At 37.6% G+C, this 21,952-nt stretch overlaps 1 protein-coding gene across 2 annotated transcripts in view; it reads left to right on the plus strand.

Moving 5' to 3' along the window:
• Positions 1-408: 408 nt before the first annotated feature.
• LOC131428419 (partitioning defective 3 homolog) overlaps positions 409-21,952 on the plus strand; it is a 235,101-nt gene continuing 213,557 nt past the window's right edge. For both annotated transcript variants that reach the window (XM_058592369.1, XM_058592367.1), the window contains exon 1: positions 409-1,505. The gene's annotated coding sequence lies outside the window, so the exon portion shown is untranslated. The remainder of the gene's footprint in view (positions 1,506-21,952) is intronic.

Raw genomic sequence — 21,952 nt, forward strand, 5'->3', positions numbered from 1 at the left:
CGTTAATGATATTAATAACTAAAACTGATTTGTGCAACCGATATGAAACAAAAGGAGTGCTTTTTATGATTCCTCCCTTTTTGAGCTTCGATATGCATCGGAAGCATATTTTCTATGCTCTAACCAGCTCTCTCTGTTTATGTCGCAACCGTACGCTCTTGTCTCTTCGCTTTCGACTGTGCATACTTAGACCCAGTTCTCTAATGCACTCAAGTCGTTGCTCATCGCATGACAGCCTCATGAGTCCAAAAGAGAGCATGAAATTCGTTCGCAGGCTCTGCGCGATGAAAAAAAAGAAACACTGCCGATCTCGCATGTTTTGCTTTCCTCCATGCGTGCCTACCTGCCGAGCTCACCAAAGTTGCTATTTTTCTGTTTACGTTTTCCAAACCAGTCCCATTTGAACTATCCACCGGGTTGGATCGTTGCTGTCGGTCTGCCGTTGCCGGCGTGTGTTGTTGCTCTGTGTTTTGTTTTAGTTCGTCCTTGGAGTATCGAATGGTTAGACAATCGGTGATATTAGCAATTGGACAAATTGTTCATAATTTCCGGATTTGAAATTTCGTCAGAATTCAATTATACGAAAAGATATCTATCTATCTGCTTGTGGAATTTCTGTACGAGAGGTATTTCTTCGTTTATTGGTTGGTGAATGAGTCAGATCAAACAATGCAGTGAGACTTCTCCGTTGGAGAGCTTCTTGTGTCTGAGCATCGATGATCGTACAAAGGTTTGAGCGTTCAGTGTTGAGATGTCAATATTAGGAAATTGTGGTCGCCAAGTTAATCTGTGTTTTTGCAAATGTTGTTCTAAGTATTGCTAATGCAATGCAAATTTCACTGATAGTAGTTATTTAATACGTTATCGTGATCCCGTGATAAAACCATTTCCAGATAGTGGTGTAACTGAATGTAATGTACCTCTCGAAGAAATGCTAATGATGTTAATTTGATACACAAATAGTGAATTTCTTGTGCAAAGTTATATAGTTTTAATACGCTCAAAAATACTCACATGTGAAACAGCGAGGCACTGGAAGTTTTTTTTTAATTTGGTATGAGAAAAAGAAAGATGTAATTATCTTCGGAGAAAAAAAATTGGAAGAAATCGATCCATTTGAATTGTGTGAGTGTTCATTGATAATTATTAACCGTAAGTTCGGATGGTTCAAATGATGAGTGAAGTCCGATATCTGACGGTTGCCATAGTGGATGTGAAAAAAGAAAATCGAAAAAATATGTGAGCTCGTCGAATAAAGAAATCATCAGTGCACGCAGATGCGATGGGGGTGACTCTGAATACGATAATATATTCAACGCTGCAAATGCTCAAGTGAAATCGAATATTGATTTTTGAAGTTTTTGGTTGTTGTAATATGTCTATCGACGAAGTCGAAGTAAGAGTAAACATTCACGATCCATGTGACAACATCAACGAGGACTGCGAGCAGTTTTAGCACATTACGGATGAAGTATCGATTTAATCGGATTACGAAGTAGACTTAGGTAATACATTGTTTTAACAATCGTGCAAAATTTTTTTTCGTTTGAAATACTTTCCGTTATACTCGGTCGGGGAATTCCAAACGGAAAGACATTTATGTTTAGTTATCTGCAAATTAAAGTCCACTAGAAAGATCCTTCGCAGGTAGCAGAGAAGATTTGAAACCTCTTTGTGAAACCCTGCCTTTCTACCCAATTCTTGTTGTCATGGCTTTAGTCGACCTTCGATTCAGGGTATCGGAATTCGTTTCCAGCTGTCCATTAGGACAAAGGACAGCATGAAGAAGTGTAGTGTTATTATAGTTTCATATGACTGGCATGTTCTACTTGCTTTTGCGTTGAGATTTGCTTCGTTTCATTATCAAGAATCTTAACCAAAAAATTCGTTTACGTTTGCTAACTCGAAATGTTACCGCGTTATTTTTCGCAGTTGGCACGTGATGTAAGTTTTGTGTTATCCGATCTACTAAGATCATTAGTTGGAGTAAGAAGTATTGTCTGTTTGTTTTCGTCAGTTTAATTCTAATATTGTTACTTAAGGCCGAAGTAAAGATACAGGACATTCTTTTTTTTTTGTAAATAATGTGCCTAGTTCTCTAATCATATAAAAACAATTGTAATTGCTTTCCTTGTCTATCAGCTGAAGTAAACGAAACTTGCTACTTCTGTTGAAATAAGAATGTTTTTTCGGAACTCATCACATTAGAATAAAAAAGATCTTTTTTTACTCATGTAAACGATGAAAGCGGTAATATTCTATATAAACGTTTTTTTTTGTTTGGCTGATTTCTGATTTAATATGGTTTGAATAGATTTTTGTCCGTTTCCTTTAAATATTTAAGGAAGGAAAAACTATCAATAGCGAGAGAAAAGAAAATTTATTAACCTTTTTATTAAATAAGTAAAGTTCCTAGTAAATTATCTTGGTGGGGTGCTCATCCGGGAGATCTAAATTAAGTTGTTTCAGACAACGATGATTTTAATTGTGGAATACGCTTGTGAAATGAAAAAAAAGCGTTTTCTTTTCTAAATTTCTTATTTTAGTAAATTTTCTTATTCTGGTTATAAGTATAGAAATTTTTTAGAGTACTCAGTTTTTTATTGGACACCATTTTTGTGCCTTTGGCAGTTTTCGAGTCACAAAGATTTGTAAAGGGTGATTTTTTTTTCAAAAGGTATAGGGTTTGATTTAAAAAAAAAATGCGCACAAAATTTGAGAAAAATGATGAAATCTTTATCCGAATCGATAGAACGATTAATATGATTCAATATTTATGATTTCATACAAATGTTGGCCGCGAGCAAGGTCCAATTTTGGCACACTCTCTCCAAAATAACAATAACGTTTCGTTTTAGTCTTGTTAGGACAAAGAGCCGCCTTCTTCTAGTCAATTAGGCTGTTTCTTCATGTGTTTTCACATGCAGGGTGGTTTAATTGGCAAAACGATTTCCCCTGATAGGAGCTAGCTACGGGTTCGAGCCCCGTATCTGTGATAACATTTTTAATTACATGGTTGTATTCTCACGTCAATTTTCCAATCTGGTTTCCTCGTTAGATACTGATCAAATTTAAAAGTTCTAATACTATAAGTGAATAGTTACCGGCACTCAATTCAAACATTATGGTTTTAGCTACTAGTTGAAAATATTTTTTTTTGTCGTTGCGAAACCGTAGAAATAACTAGATTTAACGAGATTGTAATATAACGAAAATGCTTGTGGTGGTTGTTTGAAAGGGTCAGGGTCATTTCACCGAAAAACATTTCGCCGAAAGGGTTATTTCGCCAAATGCCATTCGCCGAATACTATTTCACCGAAAACCACTTCGCCAAATCCTTCAATTGTATTAATATCCTACTACTATCTTGAATAAAGACTGATTCATGATGCTCAGAACGGAGTTCCCAAGAAAACTGGTTGACACTGTTAGCTACCAAGCTTCAAAGCATTTGCTTAGATGTATCTTCCAGGAAATTGTTAGCGGTAGTTCCGTTTACTGAGCCCAAATAAAAAAAATGTGTAGTGCGACTTCACAACATCTTTTTTGTTCGTGAGCTGTCCGACCTAACTAAAGAAAAAAAAATCTAGCTTTGAGTAAACTGTACAAACGAGGTAGTTTAATGGTGCAGTTATACGTTATATGGCTGTGGCTCTTAAAAACTCAGATACATAGCATTGCCCAATGTTTCAGATACAACAATTTACATAATATTTTTTGACACTTCTCAAAAGGTGCTCCTGAAAATACTATACAACCGATTTTTGGACCGAAGCCCGGAGAACCGAATGTCATATACCATTTGACTCAGCTCGACGAATCGAGCAAATGTCTGTGTGTGTCAGTGGGTATGTGTGATAAATATTGATACTCACTTTTCTCGGCGATGGCGATGGTTCCATAAAGAGTTCCTGAATTTCATCGGGATCCGACCTCCGGTTCCGGAGTTACGGGGTGATATGCACAAAAATGTGAAGATAATGTCACTCACTTTTCTCGGAGATTGCTTAATCTTCTCTCAAACATAGGTTCATCTGGAAGGTCTTAAGATACCATAATAATGTCCTAATTTTCTTTTGGACCAAAGCTCTGGTTCCGGAGGTAGGGTGCTTAATGCAAAAAAGCTAATCTCGCAATTTTTTTTAAATAGGCTACCTCTTTATATTGGTTAGTGCTCACTTCACTTTCTCACATATGATTGAATAGATTTTCACTAACTGAAATTCAAATGTAATATATCAATGTAGTAGTTATTATGCAACAGGAATCTGCAAGACTATTTCTAAACTTTTTAAAATTCTAGTATTTCGAGGAATGTCTTCAGTAATATATAGGATAAAATAAAAATGAGAAAGGCATTATCACGCCACTAGGTGGATTAAAACAGGTTTTAATTTATGATATACATTGCTATTTGATTCAGATACAATAATCTACAAAATATACGAATATTTTGCGTTATAAATTGAAAATATTTGGTTTCATTTTTTTACGTGTCGGTCGTCGCCATCATTTTCACTTACAGTATCATTAGAAATGCAATTTTCCCAAATTTATACTTATTTTTATTACTGAAAATTTAACTTAATCTTGTAAATTCCAGTTCACACACTATAAAAAAACATGTAAATTTAGGACACGAAAGCTTAAATTTACAATCCAAAGCATGTAAATCGAAACAATCGAAAATTAATTTCACAGATACAAAATTTAATTTTAGATGTTAATTGATGTAATGTGGAATTATGTCGTATTAAAGTTTCATTTTTTTTTGGCATTAAAAATGCCTTACTCTTCACTATATGGGGCCGGGTGTCAATTAAAAGTTTCAAAAATAGTCGCGTAACCTTTTTGTGTCATAATTTTGAACGTTAATAACTCGGCCATTTGTTGATGGATTGTTATAATTTAACAACCAATCGATTCGGAAACTTTTAACTTAAACATGTATGACGACGTCGTTTCAGTATTTCAATAGCATACTATTGAAAAAATGGTTGGAATCGACCTATGTTTTCATCCACCAATCCCTGTTGTACAAAATGACGTCAACTTCTTGTTCGGCATAGGAGGCTTTGCGTCATGCATGAAAAACACCGCATCGTTCTGCGTAGTATAAAGAGAAATCTATAAATATAGGCTGCACAATATTTCTTTGCCTAGTTGATGTTGGACTGTGAATGAAACAAGTAGCTCGTCCAGTGAGCTGATGACTGAATTGTATATGCGTTCACTTGCTGGATTGTCGCTTTTGCATTATGTGTTGGTGAAATTTCCTGTTGTCTGCGCAACACCGTGTTCGCTTGAGTATCTTATATATCATCTAGCTATTGAAGAACCGAATCAGCGTGGTTACCGATTCTTTCGAAATATCCCATGTACTTAGCAAATTGTTGGTCGATTTTGCCATTAAAAATGCCTATTATGAGATAACGACATTTGCATATTTCAATTGAATCCCATTGAAAAATTGGTTTGAATTGAATAATTTATTTTGGTTCTCTGGTAACTATTTTTCGGATCTAATTTGCAGCGCTTGTTCCTCGATGATTTGTCAATGGATTTTCCTAACTTGAATGGTTCCAAAGCTTCAATATTGTAAACTTAAAAATGTTTTAATTTGCCAACAGATCGGTTTGCATACTTAAATCTCAATTCCCATACGAACAAAACGTGACAATGTGACTGAACAAGTTGTTGTCCCACCAGGAATTAAATGCTTCAAATGATTCAAAATTAAATTCTGAAACTTATCTAAAAGCGACCTTACTAGTTTAGTAGTATAAATGAGTTCCACAGGCTCACATATACGATACAATTAGATGCAATATCGTATAGTTTCAAAGATAAACTCAAGGTGAGCTTACCTGTGATTTTACATGTATCGTTTGAATAGGAACCCTCGTAGAATCTGATTAACCGCCAGTTTCAGTTTAATTGTTATTTGCTTCAAAACAATAAGCGTCTGATGACTACACGCGTTGTAGCTATGACAATGTTCATTCATATGTTAATAACATCAAGTTATAATATGAACAAAATTTCGGAGTTTTGTTGCGTATCCATTCCGTATATTCCTAATATGCCAAAGCGAAAATCAATGTAAGTAACTAAATATTTTATGCGGACTGTCTCACATGTTTTCTTTCTCGTATTGTTGCCATATTATTTACCGACACTTTCCGAAGATTATCGACGATTTTGAAGAAGGATTAATAAAATTACACTATTACTGAGTGTAAACTCCAACACAACATTTTTCATTAAAATCTTCTCTTGGATCGATTAACTGTTTATAAAATTAATAAGTTTGCACGTTTCTCTAAAATTATTATCATAAAATAAAATAGTTTTATTTGTTCAGGTTCAAATCTTTAGGTTGTTTGTATCTAACATTTAGATTTCGAGTAAGTTTGAATTCATCATAATTGACTCTAGAAGTCAAAGGACGTTATTCAAAAACTTAACAATGTAAAAATTTGTGGAAAGGGATCAAAATTGAATAGAATCAATTATCAAGAAAGAATCTAATTGTCAATTTTATCATTCGCTAACAATCTAAGCGCTTAAACTAGAGCAAGTTTGTAAATAGTCAATTGAATAAGTTTTTAGTTTAGTGTATCATCATCATTATCATCATTATTTTCGTATTTATTATGGGAACCCTAGAAACATTTCATTTTTAATGTTATTGTGCTCGGTCGTGTCTTGAATACAACCCTCTAATTTTTGCTGCTAGTGTTGGTACATCTAGTCAAAGCGGAAAGTGACTGTCTATTTAGGCTAACCTCGCATCATATTGTTTTAGCAATGAGGTAATACTTGCTGATGTGTCTTTCAAAGTTTGACCTAAAGTTTGAAAACATTCGAACACCGATTTTTTTGTCATACAAAGAAACTGTTCTCAAGGACAGGAAAATTAACAAATTTACAGTCCGATCAAATTTTACATTAAATCAAAGTTCCAAGAATCCGTCAATAAATGTGGCCCCCATCCACAATCTACATAATCACCGTTTATGTTTTTTTTCGTTTCCACATAGTTGAACATAAGCTTTCGGGATAACGTCATTGTTCGGAACAAAGCCGCGAGCCTTTTCTCGAAATTGGCAAGGTGTGTAGAGTGGAGGGAATCTGTTTTCCTATACTCTGTTATTATGCAAAGACCGAAGTACACCAATTGTATAGTGCAGTGCATCGCCGCTCTGCCCATCAGATCGGCGACAGGGGGTAAAGCACTTCATCGTAACCATCTAACTAAATAACTAACTAACTAACTCGGTCGCACCGGGGAATGGATGTTTTATACCTCATTGCTTTATGTGAATATTTGAGATAATATTTTACCCTAAAGGAGAACTAATCATTGTTTCGGCGTGACACAGATTCCAGGGTCTATGTCGGGCGGGCATCTTAGATCTTTTGGCAGATTTTACGATCCGTGATTCGAGCGAACAGCTAGCGGATGCGACCAGTTCTTGAGAACCGTGTTGAAATAAATTTCTTTCTTGCTAAATGAAATTGCAAAAATTAGGGTTGCTCTCTACAAGGTTACGTTATCCGTAATAAATTTCGATTTCGATTGTATCGCTTCGGTCCATTTTGTTGATATTTCGGACGACATGGCTAATCCTGCCAATATTTGGCTCGAATTGCTATCCAACTTTATTACTCACTGGTTAAACCACTAGTCTTTCGAGGAAAGTCTGACGATGGAGAAGTCATTAGTAAACATAATAACGACACCAACAGACGGTAGTAGAAGCAAAAAACCGGTCATGTATGGCTGACAAGGCTGGCTCACCACCACATCGGTAGAACTAATACTGTTACTACTGCTATCATAAGTACATGTCGCTGGCTTGTTGAAACCCATAAATACAACTCATTTAATTAGCAAATTGCGTGGCATCTCGTTCATGGTCTATCACCTGTAGTCGTCGAGTCTTCCGAGGCTACGAACAGAATTCCGCATCAACAATGTATTTTAATTTGAATATTTATGTTGCGCGGGGTCCAGAAAAACCAGATTCCAGGTTTTCACTTTTATAATTTGTCTTTTCGAGCAACTTTGTCATCGTAGGTTCGCCCCTTTACGGAGTGTAGAGCTCGGAAGGGAGGAGTGGAAGGGATTGTACGAATCATAAAGTTATCCGTGAGGTGTAGATCCTATCTGGTTAACTAGAGTTGTTTATGTTGTTCCACAAACGGTGAACAGTAAAGTAGAGGGGTTTATTGTTTATTCGGTTTCCATTGGATACAATCAGTTACCATGTCGAATATTTCGCCCCAACATACTAATTATTTCTGCGATACTATCCAAGTACAAGAACGATGGGAATCTTGTATTATCATTGACACCATTATCACCAGAAAATATGCACTAATCAAAGGAAACTGAAACTGGGAAAACTCACTCAATTGTTATTTTTTATTCAGTCACCCCTAACATTTTAATTTGATCGATCGAGTTTGAGAATTATAGCGTACCAGCGAACACGTGTCGTTATTGTGCGGGATCTACCACATATGGTATCAAAACAAAAAAAAAGTTACAAATTGGTTGCGTGTCGAACATTCCTTTTCAAACATAAATTTGGCGGCGTAAGGAGTAGAAGTCGACGATAATTGCCCACACGAACATATGGTTTTGTTTGGAAATCTCACTCAAAGTGGTACTAAGGGTAGCTAATAGCTCAATGTAAGTGGGGAAGAACGGTAGAAGATTTGCATATGTGCAATGCACGCCTCGCACATGGCCCGGAATTCACTTTGAAGGTTGTAAAATTGTTTCATCTCTCTCGCTGTACTGTCTACCGAGTTTTTTTCTGGTTTTTTGGCCATATTGGTTTCGTGTACGTTTTCGCTTTTGTACATTTGATTTAAATAGGAAAATCTTATTTTATTTCTCACAACGGCCCAAATATGTTTCACACACACACACTTACTCTTACCAGAGTGAAATTCCAATCAAGTTTGAAAAATTCCCAAGTAAATCTGGAGCGATGAATAAAACCAGTCTGATTTTGCCAATATGGTCCATTATCCCAAGAGTTCGATTCGGCTGTCGATAGCAATTCATCACAAATTGAGTCTTATTTTTGGGAATCATTTATAGTCTGCTATGCAATACTGTATCATTCCAATGTGTTTGATTAGCATAGAACATTGCATGGCAATTGTTTGTATGCTTGGACTAGTTAAACATTGTGCTTTTCCTGTTCGGAAAATGGGTGATGATCTGACATCGAATAAAACTGATCGTTTTTCTCACCAGTCGAGAAGTTATGAATTATGTTGCGTGGGAGACTCCAAACTCCAACGTTAGCATTCTTTATTCGATGGCAACACACTGCCACTCTACGCATAATTGCCCCATATTTTATAGGATTTCCTATACATTTATGCGTAGAACGGCAGTACAATCTTGGACAAAATTGTGTGACTTCCTTCGATATCAGCTGATTCGAATTGTAAATGATGTGTTTCTTTTAAGCTCAGGAAATAGTTTTATGCGACAACATTTAATCCAAAATGTTAAGGCGATATCTCCAAAATGGACATTCGGTGAAATGACCCTTTCGGCGAAATGACTTTCGGCGAAACGGCTTTCGGCGAAATGGCTTTAGGTGTTATAAACAACCATCACTTTTTCAATTTTAAAACAGTCATGTAAAGTTAATGTAGATTCAAATGTGGCAACTCTGCACGCTATACAAAATTGAACAAAGCACGATGTGTGCTAGGCGGTGACGTTTTCTTTTTCCGTACCAGCATGTACCTATGCGTACCGGTTTTGCATATTTTTGTATGACTTTGTTTTGATATTCATCGACCTATAATTTCGGAACCGGAAGTCTAATCTGGATGAAATTGATCAGTATCGTTTAAGACACTGAGAGCTTTAATTTAAATCATGATTAGTGAAAATCGATTTAACCGTTACTGAGAAATCAAAGTGAGTTCCGTTTTTGGAGCTTTCCTTCACTATTACTGGTTCGTTCGGAAGCGGAAACCGGGGACTAGTAGTCCCAAAGTAGATTTATATATCCAACAAGGCCTGCCAATTAGATAAATTTACCAACCATATTATACAAATAAAAAATCTGCCCCTCATTTCGCCATCACTTCTGAAATAATTCTCATGAAATTGAATTTTTTTTCTTTTCGCGCTGTAATACCGGAACCAATAGTCGGATCTGGATCAACTTTTCGGGGACTTTTTAAAGAATTTCAAGACGTTTTTTTTGCATCCTAGTTTGAAAAAATCGTTTGAAAATTTCCGAGAAAATTGAGTGCGCAATTTCTCATAGATTTGCAAATAAAAATAAAATTCAATAGCGAGCTATGGGACCATAAAACCTTTCGTTTGAATCTAGGTTTTTGAAAATCGGTTCAGCCGTCTCTGAGAACATCTAGTGACATTATTTGTCACATACACACAGACATACACACATACACACACAGACATTTTGTGATCTCGACGAACTGAGTCGAATAGTATATGACACTTGGCTCTCCGGGCCTCCGTTCAGAAGTCGGTTTTCACAGTGATAGCATAGGTTTTCGATATGAAAAAGGCCAAAACTAGATCGATATCTGATGCGTTTTTATAAATCAAATTTGATATATTTGCTCGTCAATGCATTGAAATCGTAAGCATGCCGCATCTTAAAAATTATTGACTGGAAGATACATTAAAAAAAAGGGGTTTTAGAAGAGGTACTGCTAAATTTTAGATGTATGTACATCTAATGAAATTAAAACAGATATTATTGCATAAGAATTTAAAGTTTTGTTGTCTGACAGGACATTGTCCAATAATCGGATTTGTGGTTTCCATAACAATCAGAGCATGAAAATTCATCTGAGGGTTGTGTTCATTGAACAGATGTGTTTGCATGCGAATAACCACAATTTAAAGTCCATACGACAATTTGTTGTACCATGGCCGAAGCCCTGCCGTTTACGGTATTGCGTTAGATTCGCAGTGCCATCATGCAGTTTATAAATTTCCCATGGAACTGAAATTTTCACGTTCATTTCCGGAAGAAACGAAGAAAAACTTCGAAATGGTTTGAAATTGCAGGCATAGGATGTTGTTGATTTTCCAGAGCGCCAAACGTTCATTTTAGAAATGAATATAGTATAACAGTTCGGCTAACGGGTTAACAAACAAGCAAACCATGCTTCTTCCACAGCGACAGTCGGTAAAAACTTTGAATGCAAAAACCGCATAAATACATTTGTTTTGGAAGAACCGGTTATGTTTTCGTCCGGTTTTTGCATTCAAAGTTTTTCTGTCCGGTTCTTGCAAAAAAGATGTCTTTAAACGATTCTTGCATTGCAAAATCCATGTACGGTTTTTGCTCTCAATGTTTTTATCCGGTTTTTGCATTAAAAATACTTAAACGGGTTTTCAAACTAAGTTGCACTTATCCGATTTTTGCTTTCAGCCGTTCATGTGCACTAGTAATAATAAATATTTCCTATTTATGTATCGAGATAACCAAAAATTACTTCAATCCTCGTCGAGTGGGTCTATTAGAATGTTTTTTGATAGACAAGGGATATCTGTTAAAGCTTGAATTAAAGAAACATTAAAAACATTGTCAAAACCTGAAATCAATATCTCACAAACTTAAGCTTAATGGAACATTTTTAAATATTACCGATGAATCTTCATATAAAGAAGCCATGATCTGAGTCGGATTCGTGGACAGAATTACAATTTGGAATCTCTGTAGGTTGATATTTGTCTTGTTCTGATTATGGTAACTTTACTTAATAATATATGCATCTTTTCGAAATTTACAGGACGTTAAAACAACAAGTATCAGTGATAGTTTGGATGACATTCCGGTATGCTATTCCATCACCCACGCCCATGAGGCATAAGCCGATTACACCCTACTGAGAACGAATGTATCGTAAAATATAACCAATAAACACCCAATCCTACTCTCATGTCATGATATGCCACGAAAGTGCCCAGAATGCAGTTCGAAGTTGGCATTTGTTAGAAACCACACACGGCATACAATTTCTAATGTTTCTGGCGGTTTCAGTCACCGATAAACAGTTTGAGGTTGACAATGCGAAGGATGTGTGTGTGTTTTTTTTCTAATTTATGCCGTTAGGTCTCGTGAAACATGCGACATCGCGGTATTTTGTGTTGTCTATCTGTTCTAGATTTTCTCGGTATTTACTGTACTACTCTTTCGGAACGCGCAATCTTTTATCTTTCAATTTCGTTTCGATTTGAGTTAGTTCCTAAGACGACATGGAGCGCGATTGGTAATTGAATATTGAGTGGTGTAACCTAATGTATCATTCTTTCACACTCCCACCTTAATCTTGCTGGGTCTTTAGTTTTTGGATTTTCATGTCGATGTTTCGTTCTGTTCTGTTGTGTCCGAAGGGCATGATTATTATTACAGCGAAGCACATCTGATGAGCAAGCGTGAAGAGTCTTCTATTTTGGATTCTTTCTCCCGACAGTGGTCCGCCATGGGCATTTGAAGGTCTTTTGGGGAACGCTTGAAGAGCAACAATTGTAATTCGAAACCAACCGGCAAACGCCGACGCTGAAGCCGCGTGTAAAATCAGAGCAGCCCAAAAGACCCACAGGGTTGAGGAGGGGATTCGACGGAATGGGTTCCGAGACGAGATGCTACATTGAAAATGCAGTTAGATCGTTGACATTGTTATTGTTTGGAAGCTCAGCGGAGAGCCAAAAACTCATCATCATGCACTTGGCGTTCGCCGTTAGTGGGTACTTGGCCTAAGAAGACGGGGGATGGATGGAATCTGAAATGCGCACGGTAATTTCGAAACAACGATTTGAGCTCGGAACGTATGCAGACGTGGCTTGAAAGTCCAGAAGAAGTGGTAGCACTTTGGCTATCTTTTCTCTCGGCAGCTAAAGAGGCACTTTGTCTGTGTCGGAAGGCCTCATTCGTTTTGGTTGATATACGAAAACCGAACAAGAAGCTACTGAACGTTCCCCAGCCACTCATAAGATTGAAGTATCGATCTTCAAAGTTCTTCAAAGTATGCATATTGATCATTATTATATGGAAGCAACTATCGACGGGATCGGTTTATATGCATGCCTCCTCTCGAACAGCATTTCTCTCTTGATTTATGTTTTCATTTTATTATGTTTGTTCTCAATGATTCAAGGAATTTCGAGCATGTTTCTGGCTTTGAAGAGCTATTCCACATTCTACGAACATGTTTAGATGAAAACTTTAAGCTCGTGTGTAGTGTTTTAGCTCTGGAAGTGTTTGTGAAAATGTAGTTGTTTGTTTTAATTAAGAACCGTATCAAAGTATATCTCTATCAAACTGTGTTATGGTGCCGCTAAGCAATAACTCTTGCGTTGAGTTGAAATGTTAAAGTGAGACTGAGTGAGATTTCGAAAGAAGTTAAATATGAAATACTGTTTTAAAAAAGGGCAAATATTGACCGTTAATCCCTTTACGTTCACGTGTAATCTTTGAATGACCCAGCTTCCGAAATAATAACCGGCCATTCAAAGAAACTCAACCCAGAAGTGCGTTCCGACCGGTAGCAGGGGGGTAATTTCCAGCTTCCGGCATTGGAACTGCTCTTCCTGCTCTGTTTTGTCGTTTCTTTTTCGGAATCTTTTCGGGGTGATCATGTATACATAATGCCAAGGTTCTAACAATCTCGGTGCTTTCAGTTTAGACGCTTGAGCTCGCTGTCTTCGCTCGGGAGGAACAGTTCGGCGGAGACATTAATGTTTTTGTTTTCATTTTATGGGATCCTTTCGCTCTCGCTGAGACACGATCATTTCACAGTCATAAAGGCCACCCAACCAAGAAGAACACGAACCGGTGTAGCATTGGATCACCTGTGCTCTGCAAAAGCGTTTTCAATTTTTCCCAGCGGTGCCGAACAGGTCTAATGGGTTGCGTTGCTCTGGAGGGTCATTCATGAAAATCATGTACCGTAAACTGGAGTGGAATTTATAGCAGAGGATGCGTTGTCGCAAATGGTCTTTTTTCGTTTATCAAAACCTTTTTTAATTCACCTAATGGTGTAATGATGCCTTTTTCATATTATTTATATTTTTTTCAAAAATATCACTAAAAGAAACTTCCAGTAAACAGTTATGTCAAGTTAATAAGAATTTTTTTTTATTTTGCATTGACGCACTAAATGATTAAACACACTTTACCCTATCTATAGTCCCAAAATAGTTTGATATAACTAACTAACGAACACTAACTAATAAGATCTGCCAACTAGATGAATTTAGCAGTATGTTTTATAAAAATGTGCACCTCGTTTCGCCATCGCTTGTTAAAAAATACTCATGAAATTGGAAATTTCATTTTTCTGATCGCACTGTAGTATCGGAACCGGAAGTCGGATCTGGATCAACTTTTTGGGGACTTTTTAAAGAATTTCAAGACCTTTCATTTGCTTCTCAGTTTGTGAAAATCGGTTAAGAAATGTTCAAGGAAATTGAGTCCGCGGACCCATTGATTCGTTATCTGGAAGACACTAGTGTCATATTTAACCCACCGGCCATTGCCGATCGCCAGCTGCAGACTGAATCTGCCAGAATCGACCATTGCGACCGGAGTTCGCGAATGATAATACCCTAGTTTTAAGTTAGTCATTAATTAAAATTAGAAAATGCCCTTGGCATCTTAGAGCTTAAGCAGTGTGCCTTCAAATATGTTTCTATTGAATAAAAAAAAGAAAGAAAATTGAGTGCGAATTTTCTCATAAATCTGCACATATTTCCTTGTAATCTCGGAACCGGAAGTCGGATCCAAATGAAATTCCAGAAATTTGCATGAAGCCGTAAGACCTTTTATTTGAATCTAAGTTTGTGGAAATCGGTTCGGCCATCTCTGAGAAAGTTGAGTGACATTATTTGTCATATTCACACATACATACACACACAGACATTTTGTGATCTCGACGAACCGAGTCGAATGGCATACGGCAGTATAGTCGGTTTTCACAGCGATTGCATAGCCCAAAAATCCTAGAAGAGAAACTCTATGTTTAAAAATTTTCAAACTTTGTATTAACTTTGTTGAGTTAATAAAAGAAGGGAGCTACTTCAGCAGGCCCGTACCCAGGATTTCATTTCGAAAGGGGCTTATGTACCTAATTCTCGGTGTGCCTTTTACTTAAACTTTAAACTTTTCCACAGGAACTGATATTGTATTACATTTCATTACGTTCACTGTCCTGTTATTTCTGTAACACATGTCTGAGGCATTCTAAATAATTATATGTTTTTGATTTCGGGAAGGAACCAGGGCCCCTCGGGCCCCCTCTGGGTACGTGACTATACTTCTGAGAATATGAGTTAAGCTCTACGGGAGAAAATAAAAAGTAATGCATCGATTTATTGCAAATCAACTATCGCGAAGATTCGTTAATATTACAATGTAAATAACAAAGTTAACATCTATCGGTATAGGAAAATGCTTGTTAATTTAATTACATATGAATGTTTGATCACCTAACTCCGATAGATTTAAATGAGTAAATGAATTAATAGTTTTATCTCGGTAGCCGGCTGCCCATATAGGTTGTATAACCAATAAATCATTTTTCGCGGTAAATATTATTGTGGACATAATTAACGATAAAGACGCGCATGAAGTCTGCTTATTTCTGATTGGTGATTTGAGGACTGAAGACAGTACGTTTAGGACGGATTTTTTTTAATATTTTCCAGCTACAAATCAAATTTTCCTTGATACGTTGATGAATATCAGAAAATTCACTTGACAATATCTTTGAAAATTAGTTGATAATATTCTTTAAAATTTTCAAAATGATTCATCGAGTTTACCGATCGCGTTGAGTTTTTTTTCTGTCTGAAGAACTGTTGAAATCGACAACGCTCTGAATCCAAATATCTGAATCTACCGTGATTAAGTCTAGATCATTTTACTTAAGATACGATTAGTTCATAAAAACATACATGTTGTCGCGATAAGAATTAAGTCTTGTATTTTTCTGTGAAACAAATTTAGTTTCAATGCATCCGCCGTTTTTCCCGCTCTAGTTTCCTGGTAGCTTTCGAAAAAAAGAGAGATAAGAAGAGAAAAAAATTGGCTGAACAAGATACCTAAAGCTTGCTTCATTTAGAATTGGAACAAAGACAATTGCCTGTATTTCAGTTATTTATTATTGTATTCAAGATCTTTTTTTATACAAATGTAGCGTTTTCTTCATACTTTTAAGAAAAAATACGGATAAAATTATTCGTCACGGTTTCGAAGGAATTCTCGAATTTTTCCTGTAACACGGCTCAGTAGGCGGCGCACACCTTCTTCGTCCATCGTTTTAGCTATCTTATTCCACCAGGTCGTCATCTGATTGATGTCTTTGACAACGTTTCCCTTTGCCTTGAGTCTCCTCTTCATGATTGCCCAGTATTTCTCAATAGGGCGGAACTGGGGGCAGTTGAGTGGGTTAAGGTTTTTCGGAACAAACTGGACCACTTTCTCTGCATACCATTCTTAAACGGCTTTGCTGTAATGACAGCTTGCCAAACCTGGCCAAAACATTACAGGATGGTCGTGGGATCGAATGAACTGCAAAATTCGTTTTTGGAGACACTCTTTTTGGTATAGTTCCGATGTCATTGTCTTATTTGTAACGAAAACTTTCGTTTTTTTGCCGCAGCTGCAAATGCCCGGCAAAATCATAAATTTTCTTGCAAATTTGTCGGCAAAAACAAATTTAAATTTGGCTGGAACATCCCCCCGAGCCGTTGCCAAGTAAAATTTTTGACCTGGGATTTGACCGATGTCAGCCTTGACACAGGTTTCATCGTCTATCAGAAGACACCCGTTGAACTTGGTCAGCACCTGGTCATATAGTTTCCGAGCACGAATTTCGACCACACTATTCTGTTTCATGGTCCGATTTGGCTGTTTGCTAGCTCGATACGACTTGATTCCTTCCCGGAGTCGAGTTCTCCTCACGGTACTATGGGCAGCACCGAATTTTCTGACCAAATCACGGTCCGACAGATTAGGATTCCTCTTAATCGTCTTCAAAATCTTACCACGCAATTTCCGGTCGTCAGTTCGACTCCGACGATCGGCTTGGGGCTTCCGAATCGTCGTCAATGTTTTCTTATACCGTTTGATAACGCGCCATACGGTATTTCTGGGCAATTTCAGCTGTTTAGCTAGCCTAGATGCAGACCACAATGGATTTTCCAAATAACTGTGCACAATTTTTTTTCCTTCTTTCGGCTTCCATGTTGATTGTTTACAAAGTACAGTCGATTTTCGGAATGTCAAAAATCATACGTGAAGCTGACAAAATTCCCGACACGTGGGCGCCAAGAGCTTCCAAATCCGTCCACCAGGAGCGCCACAATATGAGCAAAAGTTTGTTCCAATTCTAAATGAAGCAAGCTTTAAGCGTACAGACGCAAAAAGAAATTGGGCGTCTGGAGAGTCCGGTGGTCAAATTTTTTTTTATTGTGTTGGTACATATGTCCCTAATGTATGGTGAAATTTTCAGCTGTATTCATTGTTTACATTCTGTCTTGTAACGGCTGGTGTAGACGTGTTTTTTTGAGCTCGGCGATTTTTGTTAGTTTAAACAATGGAAGAATTGAAGAATTTGTATTAAATTTTGCGTGAAAAATGAAATAAAGTGTAACCAAGTGTGCGAAATGTTACAGAGAGCCTACGGTGAGCCTGCTATGAAAAAAACAAGACGAACGAACGCTCCGGTCGACCCAGCACGTCAATAATCGATGAAAATGTGGGAAAAGTGGAAAAAATGATTATGGATGATCGCCGAATCACTATTAGAGAAGTTGCTGATGAAGTTGGCATATCAGTTGGCTCATGCCATCATATTTTTTCAAATGTTTTGGGCATGAAACGAGTGGCAGCAAAATTCGTTCCAAAACTGCTGAATTTTGATCAAAAAAACAAACGAATTACCATCGCTCAGGAGCTGTTAAACGACGTCAACGACGATCCAAATTTACTTGAAAGGGTCATAACTGGTGATGAAACATGGGTGTACGGTTATGATGTCGAAACAAAAGCACAATCGTCCACGTAGAAGCACCCAACGTCACCAAGACAAAAATCGCCGAGCTAAAAAAAACACGTCTACACCAGCCGCTACAAGACAGAATGTAAACAATGAATACAGCTGAAAATTTCACCATACATTAGGGACATATGTACCAACACAATAAAAAAAAATTTTGACCGCCGGACTCTCCAGATGCGCGCAATTAAAAAATTCCGGAAACTTTTTGAACAGACCTCGTATACACGACCCACTCTATTCAGACCTTAAAATGATTTGATATAATTTAGAGAATAATCAATACAACTAATATCTGTATCAGTTAAATAGAACTTTCGGATGATTTCAATATGTCACTACAATGATCAACTATTTTGTCTTATTTCACTTATTCACTTATTTATACGTTTAGCGTTTATTATTTTCCCTCAGTTTTCATGATTAATAACTATGGATAAAGGCTTTTCGGGACTTTGGTATCAGATATTGTTGAAACGTTTACTGGGGAAGACCATGAGTTTTGTGGTGGATCCGAGCATTTTAAAACCGGAAAATATTAAGTCGGGCGCGAATAATTCCGTGACACTTGTGGAGTGCGCAGTCTGCCATAGCTCTAAGATGCCGAGGTATTCTGCGGTTATCAAAAGATTTACATTGAAGGATGATTTGCCAGTCCCAGGTCCCGGGTTGGCGGTTCAATGCATAGGACGCTGGTCTTACAAGCCAGTTGTCGTATGTTCGAGCCCCTACCTGGAAGGATTCTTAGTGTCAATAGGATCCATAGTACTAGCAATGCAATGATTCTGTACACTAAGAATCGGCTGCGAAGTCTGTTGAAACAGAAAGGCCAAATTCCACAAAAGGAATGTAATGCCAAGACTTTGCTTTGCTAGGTCTGATCATCTAGAAATTCTCTGTATAAAGTTCGGTTTTGTACAGTACAGTACAAGTCTCTGTACAATAGCTAATCCTGATCAGTAACGTAGCACCCAGGGGTGGACGCTCAAGCTCAAGCTTGAATAATATTCCACCATACAAAAGTCAATAGTTTTAGTTCGATTTATATCCTCAGCACTTGGGTCTAAAATTTTTCTGACTTAGGCAGAGAATGACTGCAATAAAACGAAATTAAGCTTCATAAAAGGAAATGTGACGAAAAAATTTACGGCAACATATCAGTCAATAAGTCCCCAGTCTAGCGTGCGTCACTGATTAAAAAAACTCCCTACCGTTCAATAAGGAGTGTATCGATAAGTAGTTAGCAACATCCAAACAGTTATTACTCTGAAACGGCTTAATTTTTTGCAGCGTGTTTTGCGGTGACATGTTTGTTCACATGTCAATAACAGTTGCGCAATCGATTGGTTTCGGTACGGTTTATCGTTTCAATGATGAGTCGAATTGATCCGGAAACGCGAAAAAAAATTCTGCACACTTGGTGCTCAGAAAGTGGTGTCACGTACAACGAAATTGCAAAACGGGTGAAAGTGCACCACACCAATGTCAAAAATATTATCGAGAAGTTCGGTAAGACTGTCCGGATCTTCGGCCAATTGAAAGGTATTGGGCAATTGTTAAGCGGCACTTTCGGAAGGAAGGTACAGTGTCCGAAAATATGCAGGAGTTAAAAAAAATTGGACAGCTGCCACCAGGAAAGTCACAAAAGTAACTGTGCAGAATTTAATGAAGAATGTCAAGTCCAAAGTGCGAGCGTTTCACAGAAACTAGGATTTTCTTCAATATAATCAGTGAAATGCATAAAAATGTAATTTTTCTACAATATATCGAAAACTGTTGTCAAAATATGTTTTTTTTCGCTTTTTTATTCAATAATCAATGTTGCTAACTACTTTTCGATACACTCCTTAGAGACATCCTTTAGATGACATCTGCCAATATTCCATGAAATTTGACTCATTAGTGTGTTAAATTTTAGACTTTTTTGGGTAATATAGCCAGTATAGTGGAGGACAGATTTAGTCCCTAGCGACAATTTCCGGTTCTCAGATTAAAAGAAAAGTATATTGGAATGAGATTTGCATCGAATGATGAGGTCAATGGAACTGAAATGTTTTAAAGGCTAAGAAGAAATGGTGGTCTAAAACTGGTGTATAAATGTTGGAACGCCGTTGGATCGAATGGATTGCTCTTCACTTGAAAAACTTAAACTACCGGTCGGGAGCCGGCCAGAATGTAGACCATGTTCGATGTACGTTCTATTATACCTAATCCTGTTAGAGCTGTGTCTATCACAAGGCTCATGGTGGCGAAATGGTAGCGTATGCATGGAATGCATAAAAATGCAGGTTCGAGTCCTGTCTCTGAGCGTATCTTTTTTCATAAAAACATCTTTTCTGTTAAGTTTTTCATTCATTTGGCTTCTCCAATATATGTCTCCACTCAGTCATTGCAAAAACTGATCTTAGTTATGGCGGCTTTACCAACTAAAATTAATAAATCGTCTTTTCTTTGCCAAATCGGATCCTTTTTGACGGACGTGTTAATCTAAAGCAGCATCACACTACGGTCATCGTCCATCGCCGGGAACAGGACACATGAAAGATCGGAAACGCTTTTTTCTTTATGTGAGCTGTTCTACCTTCGAGATTCATTAAATTCACCACGATAATCGTTCACAGCAAGGATGCTGCGGGACGACAGTCCACGCCGAGCTCTTGTTATTCGTATTTCTCTGTGTCCATCGTTTTCACCTGGTGCACGCCGTTTCACATTTACGCTCCCTTAAATTGCTTTATAGAGTTCGTTTGATCTCATCAGAAAACTTCTTCGCTTCTTCTTGTGCCATTTGTCTCGGTTCGAAAAATACCTGTTCTACAAGCACACACATGCATGCGCACCCGGGCATGATTTAAATGGACTACCAATCTCGTTTTCCCCTTGTCGAATATAAAGTCCCATTCTTTCCGGTCGCAGTTCACTCGGCATCAGTGGAATATTCGTTCAATCATTAACTCTCTAGGATGATGCTGCCGAAGCGACTTAATTAAGCCTTAATCTGTTCGGTATTCTTTAACTTTAACTTTCTGTTTCCTTTCTTGAGCCTGTGATGGGACTTTGGGTTAGGTTCTCCGCTTTAACTAGCTCATTATAGGTTCTGTGTTTAATAATTTTCGGAAAAACTTGATAGAGCTGTATGAAAAATCATCTGATACATCATCTGGGAGGAGAGATTGAATCAATGAAAGCTGATTTACCAAGTCATTACGAATGAGAAGAAGGGTTCATACTTAGTCTATATGTGTGAAAGTTAGTCAACGTTGCAATGCTTCGAATTATGTCAAAATCGTGTTTCAATAAAAATTTCTTATCTCTCCATCAGAATGCGTTTCGAATGATCAACCTTTTTTATGCAATATTGAGTGGGTCTTTCTGGCGTTTCGCCGGTTCGCCCCAAGTCCCAGTCATCAATAACTACGAATCGATCGTGGCTGTGCTCTGTTACATCAATAGTTGGCACAACTCGTAGAAGTGTGCCTATCGTACAGCCAGTATGCTGTTAAATCTGCTGCGAAACCGGCTTGAAGTTCACAGATAGAAAAAGCATAAAAGCAAAATTCAGCGCATTCCTTTGCCAACATCATTCGAACGTCCTTGAGGTTTTAATCCAGTATGACCAGTTTGAACTCACCAGTGCTTTTCGGAACCTCGGTGCTGGGGTTGGGTGATGGGCGGACGGGAAAGCGAACAACACGAAGAATTACCGTAGAGATCAGAGAGCACAGATTCCCGGGGAGGGGTCACGACGACTCCTGCGCACATGGTTAAAGTTTTACTGGCTGCTATTGATGAAGTCGTGCCTCTACCGACTGTCACATGGTGGATTGCAGTAGTTGTACCCTCCAGCCCCGATAACCGGTTTCGC

Source organism: Malaya genurostris, chromosome 2 (genome assembly GCF_030247185.1).
Source record: "Malaya genurostris strain Urasoe2022 chromosome 2, Malgen_1.1, whole genome shotgun sequence".
NCBI classification, from domain to species: domain Eukaryota; kingdom Metazoa; phylum Arthropoda; class Insecta; order Diptera; family Culicidae; genus Malaya; species Malaya genurostris.